A 16,757-nucleotide genomic window follows, 5' to 3' on the forward strand; every position below is an offset into this window, starting at 1 on the left:
TATAGAATAGCTAGAGCAGAAGCTGGGAAATGGAGGAGTCCATTCTAAAAAAACTCCACACTAATTTTCAGAGAATTCCCAAACTTCAAAGAACTTCAGAGAAATGTTCATCTTCAGTTGCCAAAATATACATGTACGTTTGTTTTCTCTTCATTTCCATCCATGAATCTCTCTGATAAAGCCGTTATTTTTTTTAGTACAGCTTAGACCCATGAAACATAAACAGGTTTGTATCTATTATTGCAATACTTTCAAAAAGAACAAGGCTAACACCCAAATATTTCTGTGGACCGCTCTCAAACCTGTCGCTCCCGCGTTCTCTGTGTAGAACATAGATATTTTCTTGGGTATGTTATTATAGAACCCAAATCCTCGAAAGGGTAACTTAAGGGCATTGAAATATTTGTATTTAATTATGGGAACTACTAGTCAAAGGTGCTACCCATGACAACTCACAAAATCAATGTCTAACGTAAGGGGGAACGAGAGAAAACAGCCAAAAGTAAATCACATGTGGTGGACACTGGTGACAGTTACAGGCTCTCTCTTTATTCAAGGACTGGATGAGCCAGGAAAGAATTCAGAAGTCTGAGGGTACTTCTCCAATGACCCCAATGACACCTGGCATTCATCTCTTTGTCATCCCCTCTCCTTGAGGGTAGGCTCAACGTAGCGACTTGTTTCTAACCAATAGATGTGGCACAGGTGACAGGATGTCACTTCTATGACAAGGTTATGAAAGCCTGGCATCCATCTTGCTGGCTGTCTCCAGTGTCTCCTTGGTCAGTCTGCTTGATGGAGAACATGGAAAAGGCCCACTTGGCGAGGAATGGAGGGTAGCCTCTGGCCAACAGTCAGTGAAAAGCTGAGGCCCTTCATCCAAACTCCCCTGAGCGACTAAATCCTGCTACCAATCACGTGATCTTGGAAGTTCTTCCCCCAATGAAACTTCCAATAGTCCAGCTGACATTTGACGAAATAAAGAACCCAGCTAAGCAGGGCCTGAATAACTCACCAAAAGAAACTAAGATAATAAACGGTGTATTAAGCTGCCAAGTTCTGGGGTATTTGGATAGGTAGTGACTCATACAAAGTCCATCAACTAGTGAAAATCAGAGGAGGGGTAAAGCCATTTGCATTAATATCACCCTAATTCTCCAGAGCTAGATGAATCTGACTGGATCTTCTGGGTCCTCAAAACCTTTAAACTTCCATTCATCAGTTTGGAAACTAAGAAATTCTCTCAAAGTTGCTTTAAAACCTACATAATAGTCAAATAGCTGTGATCTTCGACTTCTTTTAAAATTACGTGATACCCTGGGAGTGCTATTAATTTTACTTCTATAGTCTTTTTTGTTTTTGAAAGGTTATCTTATAATAACAGGCTTTTTCAAGGTTCTCCAGGACCTTGTCCCATGGGGAATTCTATTTGGTAAATTCTCCCTAGGGGTCATGCCTCACTCCCCACCTCCTGAATCCTCTTTAACGCACTCGGTTGACTTTAAAGATCCATACAGGGGCGCCTGCGTGGCTCAGTTGGTTGAGCGTCCAACTTCAGCTCGGGTCATGATCTCACGGTCTGTGGGTTCACGCCCCGCGTCGGGCTCTGTGCTGACAGCTCGGAGCCTGGGGCCTGCTTCGGATACTCTGTCTCCCTCTCTCTCTCTGCCCCTTCCCCGCTCACACTCTCTCTCTGTCTCAAAAAAAAAAAAAACAAACAAAAACAAAAAACAGATCCATAATCTTGAGCCCATAAAAATTTGAAATTCACGCACGCACCTATTTTGAACTCTACATAATCCTCTCATTTCTCATGACGAATAGAAGAAAAGGAATTAGGAGGCATTTGTTAATAATTAACATACACTTAACCCACTGCTGCTATCTTTGAGAAATTGACGTACTTACTAGAAACACTCCTTAACGTTTCCTCCGTAGAGGAAGGTAGTTAAATGTTAGGATCGTATTTGTTTTTGGGTTTTGTGTTCTTCATATTGCCTCTAATCCAAAGGAGACAACATCTCAATTTTTGTCGATTATCTGAAAAATTTGATACAGGACCCAGAAAGGCAGTACATTTTAGGTCTCTTATAAATGTATTAGAATAATTCAGGGTCGACTAATGTTCCAATGAAGTTGAATGCCAATTTTTGCCATTTTATAGGTGGACTGTGGCCAACCCTGATATTAAGTGGGTGGTAATGGAGAGGAGGGTAAAGGGAGGTGTTGCTGTCATTTTTTTTGGGGGGGGGGGAGGCAGGTTGGGGAGGTTCCTTTTTGACTTCTTATAGTTTCAAACTGTAATGGTTTAGGTTAAAGTACCAATATACTCCTTTTCCCTCATCAGTTTTTAAGAAATGTTTATTATTTTGAGAGAGAACACGAGTGGGGGAGAGCCAGAGAAGGGGAGAGGGAATCCTCAATCTCACCAACCATGAGATCATGACCTGAGCCAAAATCAAGAATCGGGTGCTCAACCAAATGAGCCACCCAAATCCACCCCCCCAATGGATTTTCTTAACATAACCACTTTCACAAAGAAGCCCAATCTATGTTGCAAAGTTTTATTTGTAAATGAATTCAAGTTCTAAAAGAGGTGTCACAGCATCAAACAATGGCCCTCTGTTTTTGTAAATAAAGTTTTACTGGGACACAGCCAAACCCTTCACGTACATGTTGTCTATAGGCTACTTTCGCGCTACAAAAAAAAGAATTAAGTAGTTGCAACAGACCACAAGGCCCGCAAAGCCTGAAGTCTGAACATCTGGTTCTTTGCAGAAAAGGTTTGCAGACTCCCATTCTAAAAAATGATAGAAATAAAGGAATAGTGTTTGTCCAGCCAGTGCTTTATAGTAAATTATGTAGAACTGTTAGAAAAATAAACCAACGACGGGCTGGCTACTTCTTCCCTTCGAGGCAGCGCTGAATTTGGAATCTAAGGAATCACACTTGAGTCTGTACATAACGTCTTCAGACGTGGCAATCTTGGACAACGCTAAGTTAAGACCGTTGCTCGCTACACGTGACATTAATATCTGAGCTCTCTCTCTCTCACGGTTGCTTAAGGACGTGGTATAATTTATATGGGGTAACTCTGCACTTGTCTTTTTTCAGTGCTTACTAGTATGAGGTCTGCTATTCAATTTAAGGAATTAAGTAGCCTTGAGAATGTATTTGCTTAAATTCCGTTCTGTATTCTTTGAAAGTTAGAAAAGAAAAAGAATGACAAATGTGATGACTAGAAACCAAAAACATAAGACAGAAGATGATGTCCATAACCATACATCAGGGAGCTTTATGACGAATCACAGGCAAACATCCAGATTACTGTAAGGGGAGCTTTGCAATAATAAGAGGGGGTGTAGGGATCCTTTGAAATCAAGATAGATTTCCTAAGAACACGCACTTCCAAATATTCTCGTTACTTTCTTGGACAAGGGCAAGTGTAAGTACATGCAAAATGTTGTGGGCATATCTGGATTTCGACAAGGTATTTAACAAGGTCTTATAATCTCATCGAGGCCGAGCTGAAGAAATGTATCGAAAATGGAGAGTACTATCAAACCAAGATACCAATGGATTGGTATCTATCCTTGGCCTGGGATTGTTCTACATACTAATTAATGACTTGGATAAGATTTCTGACAAAAACTTGCCTATGTGTGCAGGTGACCTGAAAATGGGATGGGTGGCAAACGTAAAATTCTCTATAGTAGTTCACGGTCTAAATAGATTTTCATGTCCGTTTTGTATGCTCTGCATCTCAGTAAACCACCTGTTAAATAATCTGGGCTTGGTTAATTGGGTATCGTTACCCCCTTCACTTTACAAGGGAGGAAACGAAGTTCAGCTGATGGGTGACAGCATTGGGACTTAATCTGTGTTCTAGTGGTAAGTCCACATTCTCTCCACCATGTATGTAAGGGAGGAGTCAGGACCCCGAAGTATCAACAGGCTGTAAAGAAGAAGCCAGAATTAGGTCTGCGCTAAGGTAGTACGTATAACGAATTCTAAACACCAACTTCAGAAGGTTAGAATGGGAAAGCGGCTCGGGAGCAGTCAGCCTGTAAAAAGGTCTAATTTCTTAGTTAACCAGAAGTTCAATGTGCGGTGCTCTTATGGTACAGCTGCTGTAAGAAAGGAGTCAAGATAAGGCTACTTAAAATACTCTTCAGCCATAAAAAAAAAAAAAAGGAGGAAATCCCATCATTTGCAACAACATGATGGACCTTGAGGGCATCATGCTAAGTGGAATCAGTCAGACCTAGAAAGGCAAAGACTTATATGTGGAAACTAAAACAAAAACAAAGACAAACTCATAGCAACAGATCAGATTGGTGGTTGCCAGAGGCAGAGGGGGTGGGGTGAAGAAGTTGGTCAGTAAGTACAAAATCCCAGTTATTAAGATGAATAAATTCTAGGGATGTAACATACAGCATGGTGAATACGGTTAACGATACTGTATTGTGTATTTGCAAGCGGTGAAGAAACTAGATCTTAAAAGATCTCATCACAAGATAAAATTTATAACTAGGTGAGGTAAGGGATGTTAACTCGCTGTGCTAATCATTTCTCGATATAGGCAGAGACCAAATCATGATGCTCTATGTCTTGAACTTGTATAATGCTATCCCTCAATTGTACCTCCATAAAACCAGGGGAAAGGGTAAGGCTTCCGGACATGTGGTATCTGGAAAGGGCTAACAGTCCTGCTGAATGCTGTTGTTCAGACTTCCCAGACCCTGAGTTCAGTCCCAGGCATCCAGATTTAAGGGTCCCTGGTAACTGGAGCCACCAGCAGGGATGAGCAGGTGGAAGGAGGGCCAGGATACTGGGCCATGGGAGGAAGCGTTCAAGGGTACGTGGTCTGAGAGGGAAGACACAGGATGATACACTCACTGTATTCAAACAGGTGAAGGGATGTGATGGAGAAGACATTGGACTTCTTCCAGCTCTTCTCACCAAGTAAGGTCACAATGAAAGAGTCAAGATGCCAGGAGACAGATATCTGCTTAGTCAAAAAAATAAATCTTTCTTACGATGAGAGTTGTCCCTAAAAGAATCGTACTGTCTTGGTGCATCTGGGTCCCCCTGCTGCTGAATAGTGCCTTGTATGTGCTCCCACTGAAAGTAGGGGGTATATTTTGCACAGTATGAGGTCTGACAACCCCTCCAGGCAGGAGGTTCTAGAAGGTCTATGAACGAGCTGTTCACATAACACAATAAATTATTAGTTCTCGTACAAATGCAGGATGCTTAGTGCAAACTTCCAAAGCACTACGGAGGAGTTACATAAACCAAAAACGACAGAGTTTTAAAAATTCATACATCTAGATATTTAGAAAGAACACCATCAAGGAGAAGAGACGATACTCTCACTTTAATAGGACTGATAAATCATTCCTAATGTTCTGGAGCTCTGTGCTCGTCTCAGAAATGAAATATGCTAAAAGAGGCAAGCACTTTTGAAAAATCTATGTAGCGTTGCTGGGATGGTAGCACTGGCCAAGATAGTCCAAGACAGACAGACCTGAAGAGTGCCTGGGAGCGGTGAAGTGTCACCGACCCCACAGCCCTTCCTCTCCTGGTGCCCCCAAGGGCCACTGGGGCAGTGCCTCACGTAACTGAACCTCCTCCGAAGCTCTGACCTGCCAACGTCTCTCTTCTCTTGGCCACAGTTGGTTTCCCCATCCCTCCTAACCTCTTGAACCCCACCAGGGAGGAAGACGGATTCCTCCAAGATCCAGCCAAACCCAGGCCACCCAGAAGTGACCTCCTCCTCCTTCTTTTTGAAAAGTCCTTCTAAATTTTTTACGGAACAAACCAACAAGCCCAACTAGAATCCTCCTCAGAATCTTGGCTTCCTTCTTAGGAAGTCCTAGACTTTTCTAGTTCATTTTTAAATGTTTCATACGTCACTATATATTAAACACTGCCTGGGGAGTAGTTTAACATACAGACTCCAGGACCTTGTCTTTGACTTGATGGGATGCGGCGGGGGGAGGTGCTAGGATCTTGTACAAGTCCTCCTCTCTCCCCCAGAGCCTGGGGAGCACACCTGGAGAAACCCGGCTACAGAATCTAGAACTCTGTGCCAACATTCATTCAACATTATTTAGGGAATAAGGTTCACAAGAGAGATGTGGTCATTTTTTTTTTCTTTTTTTCCCCTCACCCAGAGAAAGACTTCATTTTTCCTCTGGCAAATAGTTTAGGTTGTAAAAAGAAAACAGTTTCATTACGCATATATGATTTTCAGATAAGTTAGAAAACACATGTTAAAAAAAAACCTTAGCCATCATGTTTACCTCAGACTATTAGAAGGCTTCTATGAAACCAATATGTGGGAATCTGAAAGCAAGTTCAGATTTCTCATAGTTCTGGGGTTCTCAGTTTGTGTTTCTTTTTTGTTTACTCATTTATTTTATTAAAAAAAAAATTTTTTTTTCAACGTTTATTTATTTTTGGGACAGAGACAGACAGAGCATGAACGGGGGAGGGGCAGAGAGAGAGGGAGACACAGAATCGGAAGCAGGCTGCAGGCTCTGAGCCATCAGCCCAGAGCCCGACGCGGGGCTCGAACTCACGGACCGCGAGATCGTGACCTGGCTGAAGTCGGACGCTTAACCGACTGTGCCACCCAGGCGCCCCACTCGTTTATTTTTTAAAGTCTTTTTTCAATAGGCTCCATGCCCAACGAGGGGTTTGAACTCACGACCCTGAGCTCGAGTCACGCGCTCTACCAACTAAGCCAGCCGGCCGCGCCCTCAGTTTGTGTTTCTGTGAGCATCACCTTCGCTGCCAAACGTTGAAGATGCAACACAGGTATTCTGGAAGCAGCACATTTTTTTTTCCAGTGTATAAAAATACTCTTAGAAAGTAACACATCGCGTGCTCTATTTAAATATTCCTTCCTTTGTGTAACTTCCAAAAAATTAAAACAATGTCTAAAATATCTAGCACAATAGAGATAACATATGAGCAGCTGATCGAGGCATAAAAGAAACAGTTGCTTTAAGAAACTGTAACATTGATGTATTGAGCACTTTTCCTAACTGCCAGGAAGAAGTGTCAACGATTACCTGGTGTGACGTTTGATCCTTCTTGAAACTTCATGGGTCCCCCTCCATGTAACTAGAAACCAAGATGTAAGAGTTCGAAACATATTTGTCAGCAACCATGTTGCCTTGGGTGCCTGGGCGGCTCAGTTGGTTAAGCATCTGATTCCTGATTTCAGCTCAGGTCACGGTCTTGCAGTTTGCGAGATCAAACTCCGAGTTGGGCTCTGGGCTGCCAGTACGGAGCCTGCTTGGGATCGTTCTCCCTTTCTGCCCTGCTTGTGCTCACACACATACACACTCTCAACAAAAAAAAAATTAAAAAAAAATAAGAAAATAAACATAAAAAAAAACCCCGTGTTGCTTTAAGATGGTTTTTATCGATAAAAGGAAATGAACCCCTGTTATGAAATAAAAGCTCTCGTATATTTCTACACCACTGCTTTATCCTTGTAGAAACTGTCAGATTCGGTACCATCTGATAAATGATCTTTTCAAACTAAACAAGACTTCGTCTCGGGTCTCACACATGCCTGACCTTGCGGCAGCTCTGACCTGGAAGAGAACAAGGCTTCCTCCTGGGCCCCGCTCTTTTCCACGCGTGCGGCTTAAAGAGCTTCACCGCACAGGAGCTAACGGCGTGTGTTCTTTTTCTTGCGAAGGACACGAGGCGAGAAGAGGGAGGAAAGCGAGGATTTGTTCAGGGATCAGCAGGAGGAAGCACGGAAGAGAAATGCCAGCTCTGACCACCGCAGAAGTGAGTCTGGACATTTCCCCGTTACGCCTTCCACGGAGGAGCCCGATTTGAACTGTGCCCATTCCACGCGGGCGTCAGAAGACGCCAGGAGCTTATGCGGAAATTGGACATCTCACTGAACGGGTACACTGAGTCACCTTTTCTAACAATCCCTCGCTCCTAATGTGTAGCTTGGCTCTAGATGCGGAAAAAACAAAATAGTGTATTTTTTCGGTTAATACAATCAACGTGCAATTTAAAACGCTCAGAAGTAAATCATACAAAAATGTGCCTCTTATCAGGAATTACAAGTGACTCACAGACCTCTATTTTTCCAGAAGAGAGAATGAGCTTGAGGGCACTGAAGAGGGCAAGAGAGGCTCACTGGCAGAGCTTCGGGTATCCAAGGAACCTCCCCCTCAGATCTCTTATGCTGTACCTCTACGTACATTTGCACATGCGTGTGTGGGTATACACGTAGACGTGCACATTTTAAGGGAGCCTCCACTTTTCCCCGTCATGAGAGCCATGCGTCCTCATCAGAAAAGATTCCAAATAATCAGGCATTCGTACAAAACTAAAAAGCAAAAATAAACTCCCAGCCCGTTTCTACACTTTATTCTAGACCCCTTTCTCCCTCTGGTGTGTATTTACCCCAAATTTTGTTCCCATGAAAGTGTTGACACAGAATACCCAGAGTGCCTGTTTTCCCACTCAACAACCTCTCTGGGGATCATTCCACACCAGCAGACTCTTACCCAACCTTAATGGGGCTGCTCGATATTCCATAGTATAGCCCTATGATAATTCACACATTCTCCAATAGGCTTTTATGTTCTACTTCATTGCCATTACAAGTGGTGATATATAAACATCCCTCTAATATTCCGGGGCACTTACAGAAATATTTTTACACATAGAAGTATGTTCACCTGCAGAAGCGGAAGGTGCCAAGTTACGCATTTTATACTTTGATACCCGCTGCCAAATAACTTTAAAAAGGTCACCCTAATTGACACTCCCACCAAAGTGTAGAAGATTCTCCCGTAAAGCTTAACACTAGATGTTTTTGTTTAATGATTTAAAAAAATATGTTTTAATGTTTATTTTTGGGAGAGACAGAGTGTGAGCGGGGAAGGGGCAGAGAGAGAGAGAGAGAGAAAGAGACAGGGAGACACAGAATCCGAAACAGGCTCCAGCTCTGAGCTGTCAGCACAGAGCCCGAGGCGGGGCTCGAACCCACAAACCGCGAGATCATGACCTGAGCCGAAGTCGGACGCTTAACCGACTGAGCCACCAGGCGCCCCAAACACTAGATATTAACTAGATACTGCGTACTGTCAATTTCCTAATGAAAACAGCCTGTCACCATTTCGCTTGCATTACTTTGACTGCTAACAAAACTGTGCATTTTTCTTGTTTATGACTCATTCCTCTTTCTTTAGTGAACTGCCTCTCATATGGGTAGCAGGCTGTTACACCGATGTTCCACAGTAAATCACACCTCATGTTCACGGTCTTGGGTTAACACCTCCACTTTGGCAATGGACTTGGCCAAGTCACTTGCTCGACCAAAAAAGTTATTAGCAAGCATGACCCAAACAGAGGCTTGCTGGTAAGTGCTTACACGGTGGGGCTGTTCCCTCGGACAGCTCACTCTTAGAACCCTAAGTCACCACATAAAGGTCCAGCTTCTTTGCGAGCAGGACCTCACGGAGGACGAGACGCCTGGCTGTTCTCCTCACTCCAGCTGAGGCCCCAGACAGGCCACTGAAGGAGCCACCTCGGACACGCCAGCCCCGGTGCACACCCTATGGAGAAGAACCGTCTACGGCCACACCACCCTGAACGCGCCCGATCTCGTCTGATCTCGGAAGCTAAGCAGGGTCGGGCCTGGTTAGTACTTGGATGGGAGACCCTATGGAGAAGAACCACCCGGCGGAGCCAGCCCCAGACTGCAAAGCCATGAGGCACACGGAGTCAGTGCTCACTCAACCCGGTGCATTTTGGGTAGTTCGTTCACTAGCAATAGATAGCAAACACAATCCTTCACCCATCTTTATACTGATTTATAGAAACTTGTTCTATTTGGGGAGTATTAATCCTTTGTCCCATTACATAGCCTGTAAGTACTCCTCCCAGTCAGCATTTCAAACGTGCTAATCTTCTGTATGGTAAAGGTTATGCAGTCAAATCTGTTAATCTTCCAGATGTTGTCTATGGAAATTTTAAGGCACTATCTAAACTGACAGAACTTTGAGTTTTCTATAGTAATCTCATTTTGTCTAATCTGTAGAGCTTCCTCCTTCCCTCTTCTTCCAAGAAGGAAAATGTCTTGATAGGGTTTACTTTATACTCACTGAGGGGGAAACATGTCGTGTCACTCTAAGTTATTTTGAACTCTCGCGTTTATATTTTCTGGCTTACAGCAATCATTAGCTTGTGGACAGTTCTAGACATAAGAGCATCTATAAGTGGCATAAAAGGTTTTTAACACACATTTAAGACAACTTTTATTGAATAAGACACAACCTAAGCTCATTAACTGACCTACCGTAGCAACGATTATCAATCGGATGCTCATTTGGGGATGATGCTCTGGGGTAGCTAGATTCAGAGCCTGAAAGCACGGTCTATGGCCACGGCGTGTTTACAACGCAGATGGGCTACGACGCAATGACAAAAGGTCATAACTCAAGGTTGGAAGTGTGGGTGGTCAAAGGACAAACTGGGATGAAGAGTGGGCAAGAGGAGAAAGATCCAGGTCTGTGGAGGTAGTGCCACGCGGGCTGAGTCTCCAGGACGGATGGAACTTGGATGTGAAGGGGATACATAGGTGAGTCATCAGGCAGAGGGAATTGCCAGCACATGGCCCCCCAGTGAAGGGGTGTGCGCTACAGCAAGCGGTTTACCTTGAACCTTGGAAAGGTCATTGCGGGCCAGGTCAAGGGTAACATCCAATGCCAAGTTAGAGCGGGACTTAAGTTGGGAGTAGCCTAATGAGGTCCGGTTTATGGAGATTATGCTGGAAGTAAAAATGGATTAAGGGCAAGAAGGTAGGCAAGACTGTTAATATTATACATTCGCAGGGGAGAGCTCTGTGGAGTTTGACGTGAGATCAAATTGTGGGTAGAAGGGAGGCGGGGGAGGGAGGCGTTTTCAGGACAGAATCCAAAGGGCTGGTGATGACTAATTACTCGTGACCTCTAAAATACCTGACCAGAACAGCAGATAGAAATCTCAGGCATTTCCATCCACGATAAGACATCACAGCCCTTGTTGAGACCATGGTTTCTATACCTGCAGGAAACTGGGTAGCTTTGATTCCTAAAACTTGGCCACCGGAATCATTTCATGCTCTTTTAAAATTCTGGCACTGAAACGTTAACGCTGGGGGCTCTGTACAAATTTTGACCATCCGCCTATGCGACTCTCTCATTTCTTTCAATTCCCCGAGGAGAACGGGAGGCAGGATGCCTCACGAAAGAAACCTGGGGAAGCCCAATCTGTGTTCAAAGGACACCCTGAAAACCCAGCCCCTAGTTAAGGACAGCCAGTGTGGTTTCCGACAAAGAATCCAGCTGGGATGGGAACAGACCATCCTCACTGGTCTCCCACTTCAGTCAACAAGTTCGTTTCTGGAGAACTAAATAAGCCAAGGGGACACCTCCCTTCCTTCGCCTCCTGAGAGAGCACTCCCTCAGGAGACTTATTCCTCCGATACTCGGAGGCATTTCCTGATCATAAACCTACATTCTTCTCCCTCATGTGTAGCCCTGTCCTACCAACCTCTCTCTGGTAAATATTTAGGTCTAAAAGGTCGGCTAGGTCCACAGGAGAGCGAGCGAGCCACAAGCAAGGGGAGGTGGTCCACACGTGGACGTTAAATCCCTAGATGGGGACACACACAATATGTCCTTCTATGGGGCTTTCCTTGGGAACATTTGGTAAAGGTAAGGAATGGCCAAGATTCTTCGATCAGCTCTTCCTGCCCAGGGGGAACTTATTCATCAGTTCATGTTCATCTCCAAGAAACCTTTCAGGTTCGTGAAGCATCCTAAGTGGCGGCTAGCCACTCTCTGCATAGAGCTCGGAGAATCACAAGGAAGAGTCAGACCCAAGTGTGGGGGCCCACTGAGGGCGCTGCTCTCTTCGCTGCCCTTCTCCCACACATCACTCCTGGGGCTCTTCATCGTCAGGCCCCGGGAAGGACAGGACTCTTCTATTTATTACCTCAATTCAGCATTCATTTCTAGCCTGAGCACACGGGACTATTCAAGTATCCCTCACACTCTCCGATCCTGGGGGGCGGGGGGGGAGACCCCTTTGTCAAGGGTACACTCTAAGCCCAAGGCACAAAAGGGACTTGGGGTATCAGCTTTAAAGACGACAGAAAGAGGCTAGCTGGGGACCTCTGACCAGCAGAAAATCTGTGGTTCCGTGTCTGGAAACCAAGATCAGCATAATCCACTTTCAAGGTTCCTGCAGGGCATGAAAGAGAAAATGGCTCTGCAGATGGAGTTGGGAATGACATTCTTGAAGGAGGGAAATGGACAGCAACCTCCGCACGAGGAAACGGCTGCCAAGCTCAGCAGGTAGGGCCACTGGCTACTCAGCTTAGCTCGGGGGTGGGGTGGGGGTCAGTTTGCTATTGTTTCAGGCTGTGGCACCCAGGCGAAGTGCCCGACTGCCAGGGTTTTTTTATTGTAATGTAGTGCCTGACATCAAGTTTTTGCTGCGGAATCCATTTCAAATGAACACGCTGCCAGCTGCACAACGAGACAAAGAGCCAGGCCACCCCACCCATGGCCTTCTTTTAGAAAACCCTGGGTGACCTAGATTACTGACCGCTGGAGCGACCCCGCTCTTCCCTTCCCAGGCTTGAATTCCCACTGTTATGATGTTTTACATTCGCCAATAAAGAGTGAACCCATAGAAACCCCAGGCCCCCACCCTCGACCCCAACAAAGGCAGAATGCCAGGTCTGTGCTTTCTCTCTTGCTGTGTGGCCCTGGGCATGCTGTGTACCCTCCAGGACTTGTAATAAACCTTGTTTTTTCAAAGTTCCCTGATGATTGTTGCTAAGGTACGCCTTGAAATCCCAAGAACCACAGGGGCCGGTGCAGCCACAACGTCGGCTCCGGGCGGGGAGAGGTCTGGGAGGCTCCCCCCCCCCCCCCCCCCCCCACCGAGCAGTACAGCCCAGGTCGGCGCCCCACAGCATTCCCGGCCAACAGCCTCACTATCCGTAAGTGCAGACCAACATGAAACAGCGTTGCCATGACAGCTACTGGGTTACAGCCTAACGAGGGAGAGAACACGCATCCGTGTGACATGATGAACAACAGGGCCAGGCAAAGGGGGGTTCATACGAGATGATAGACCTAGAAGAGATTGCAAAGAACAGCAAAATTAGGGAGGGCTTGAGGGAGTGAAACATCAAGTGAATGGGTGGGGGTGGGGGACACTGGAGGGCAGTTCAGATGAAGGATCCCCACGAGGGTAGGACAGAAGCAAGAGTGAACGGCAATGTTTTGGCAACGGGCCTGAGCAGAAACAGTCATATTTCCATACCAGACCAGGAGGATGGAAGCATCCAGGACTTTAGAAACCCACCACAGAGGTTCAGATTTCAACTGGACATGAGAATATCACACTGATTTTTTTGGGTGGAAAGGCTGGGGGAGGTTGACCAAGTGGAGCCATGGACCGCTGTTGTACTTTAGGCACGTGGTAACGAGAAGAGGGCAGAAGGGAGAAGGACAGAATATTCTAGAAGAAACAAGACCTACCTTGGGCTGGCAATGGTGGTAGGGGGAGGACGGCAGTATAAACAAGCCAGCATCACAGATCTGAAGCTTAGGCTTTACCTTGAGAAAATGGCGGAGCCCCTGGAAGAAATTAACACTGGGAAGGGCAAGCTCGTGTTGGGGGAGAAGAGGAGGAACTTGGTTTTCAAGATGTCAACCAAAGCTCCCAGTTGATGTGTCCAGCAGGCAATCCTAGCAGGAATGGCCCCAGTGGGAAAGACAGGTTTGAAGGTGATGCTAAGGCATCACCAGCAGAGCCACAAGAACAGAGCCGCTTAGAGTAATGACATCGGCAGGGCGTCATCTCACAGCTCCCTAAAAGCGCTAATACAATGGGGGTCACCCACCTGATAAACATTTCCATGCATGGAAGGTATCGGCTTCCAGCTAAAGACAATTTTGGGCTAGGCGCTGGAAATAGTTGCGGCTATGATTCCCAATGTGGCTGAGACGGAAAAAGTGAACGTGAACACGTACAGTGAGATATCCAGCCACCTCCGCCACCCCGAAACTGCACAGGCTGGGTGTGGAGTGCCCAGAAATATGCCAGCAGGGCTCTGGGGCCCCTAGCAAGGCTCTCCTTGGTTACAGCAAGAGAGACCTCGGGTCATTCTGCTGCTGCAGGGAAGGATGACCCAACCGAAATACAAGCATTGGACATCTCAGCTGAGATTTTGAAGACTTTTACTTCAATACACTGTACTTTTTTTTTTTTTTTTTAAATATTTGAGAGAGGGCATGAGGATACCTGCACACAGGAGGGAGAGAGAATCTCAAGCAAGCTCTGTGCCGGGTGTGGAGCGGGGCTCCGTCCCATGACCGTGGGATCGTGACCTGAGCCAAAAATCAAGAGTCAGACACTCAACCTCCTGAGCCACCCGGGGGCCCCAATACCCTGTACGTTTACTCTCCCCGTGACGAAGAAAGCTGCCTTCTCGTTACGCCCTTACACGGCAGAGAGCAGAGTGCATGTGCAAGCAGGCTCTCTGGTCTCTTTTCACGAGGGCGTTACTCTCATTCATGAGGGCTCTACCATACCAACACCACCTAAGGCCATCCCACTGGGGGCTAGGATTTCAACCCATCAGCTTCGGGGAGAACACGACCATTCAGTTCTGTAACAACATCGAGAAAACTTCTATAGGCTTCCAGTTACGGAATAAATCACAGGAATAAAAGGCACAGCATAAAGAATATAATCAGTGACCTCCAAATAGCCATCTATCAGGACAGAGGGCAGCTATGCTTGAACACAGCATAACGTATAAACTTGTCGGCTCACTATGTTGTATGCCTGAAACTAACATAATACCGTGTGTCTGCTACGCTCAACAGAAAACCAAACAAAAACAACAGAACACTTGAGGGGGAATGATTTGATTTTTCCATTCTAGAAGAGGAGGAGGGATAGGGACTACAGGGCATGGCTAGGTAGCCACTAAGATTCCCTTCAGATCTGGCAAGGAACAATTATAGAAGAAAAAACAAACCGGGAAACTCTTTCGATTAATCTCAGAGAAAATCAGCTGCTGCCCAACAAGTGGAATCATGGACCAACTATTGGCAGAATGCCCTTAAAAGTCAGAACATGACCAAAAGAAATACACTGTGCCCTGGGAAGCTCTCCGTTGCCCTCGTAAATCTAGACCAGACTGTTTCATGCACACTTTTAAAACCTAAAATAACCCGCACTTTAAAGCGGCAGCATCTGATTCGAATATGGCGGCATGCTAGAAAGGGAACACCGGTGAAAGTAACCATGGCGGATGTAGACTGGTAAGTAAGCTATTCTTATTATTCTACCATCCCCCAGAAGAATTCCAGCCAGACAAAACTGCAGTTGGAAGGAGCAAACAGTATCACGGGCATCCCTGGAGGGACACAAGGGCAAACCGATTTAAGGGAAGGTATTATTCGATCTCATTGATTCAGGCTGACGTTAACAAACAGACACCCTCCGATGCACCTGGGCCCAAGGTAACCACCTCCGCCAACCAGCAGCTTAAACCCTTGGGAACACCAGGCACCAAACCCCCGTCTGCCCTGCCGCCTCCGTCACCAGTGAGGTCAAAACAATGATGGAGAGGTCAAATCTCAGACCAGGGGGCGAACAAGCAAGACCAGGGGCCAACAACACTTCAGAGACGTAGTGTCTGGTCGGGCAATTAGCGTGCCTCTCGCCAAGCTCATGGGCAATAATCGATGATCCGCGGCTGTTCTCCACGCTGGGTAAGGAGAGCACAGAACCTGACCCCTCCCCCGTGAGCATGACACCACCACTGTGACATAAGAGCCCACCCATTTTGCACAGTCTGTTCCTCATTACCCTCCCATTGTACAGATAAGCAGGCTAAGCCTCAAAGATAATTTGCCCGAGGACACAACTGAGGAACTTTGCGTGCCAGATGGCTGTCAGCCACCGGGCTTCCTCGGGAGTCTGCTGGGATGAGGGGGCTATTCCTTAAAAAGCATCTCTTGCTCTGATCCTGTTGGCTTGTGCACGCCTAGCTTTAGCCCCTCTACGTAACAGCCACCTGGAAGCTATGTAATCACTCAAACCCTGCAGACACCCGGGCCAGCAGCTCAGCTATAGGCGGCCTTCCTCTAATTGGCGGGCAGTCTTCCTCTAATTCAGGGGTCGTGGAAACAACTATGATCCACGGATAAAATCTGGCCTGCCATTTTTGTCAATAAAATTTTACCGGAACACAGCTCCGCTCACTTGTTTACATATTGCCTACAGCCGATTTCAAGTTACAAAGGCAGAACTGAGTTTAGTTTTGACCGAGGCCGTATGGGTCGCAAAGCTCAAAATACTATCTGGTCCTTTCTGGAAAAAATGTCCTGCCCCCTCTTTGGTGGCGCCACGCTTTAGAAGGACCCTCACTTGTAAGACTTCACAAGCTTCAGCCAAGTTCTACAGCAGGCTGATCCTTTAGTAAACCTTTTCATCAAGTGCATTGGACTAGAAAGCCCCTACGAAAAGACCCGTATTTCAGAGGAATTGTGCCTACCCAAGCCCCAGGTCAGAACATTAGCTGAAGAACCCTGTAAGCTCAAGAATCCTGCTCCTAAAAAGAGAGGCGATACATTCTCTGAAGCCATTTTGGAAAACACTTCCTAACGAATAAAAGCAGAAAACTACTAAAAAAA

At 46.0% G+C, this 16,757-nt stretch overlaps 1 protein-coding gene and 1 pseudogene across 2 annotated transcripts in view; one reads left to right on the forward strand and one right to left on the reverse strand.

The window, feature by feature from the left end:
* The window catches only part of CCBE1 (collagen and calcium binding EGF domains 1), a 248,201-nt gene that overhangs the window by 104,286 nt on the left and 127,158 nt on the right, over window positions 1-16,757 (reverse strand). The window lies entirely within an intron of this gene.
* LOC125149713 (uncharacterized) lies at window positions 9,621-9,741 on the forward strand (annotated as a pseudogene).

The sequence above is a fragment of the Prionailurus viverrinus genome, chromosome D3, assembly GCF_022837055.1.
Source record: "Prionailurus viverrinus isolate Anna chromosome D3, UM_Priviv_1.0, whole genome shotgun sequence".
Lineage (NCBI taxonomy): Eukaryota > Metazoa > Chordata > Mammalia > Carnivora > Felidae > Prionailurus > Prionailurus viverrinus.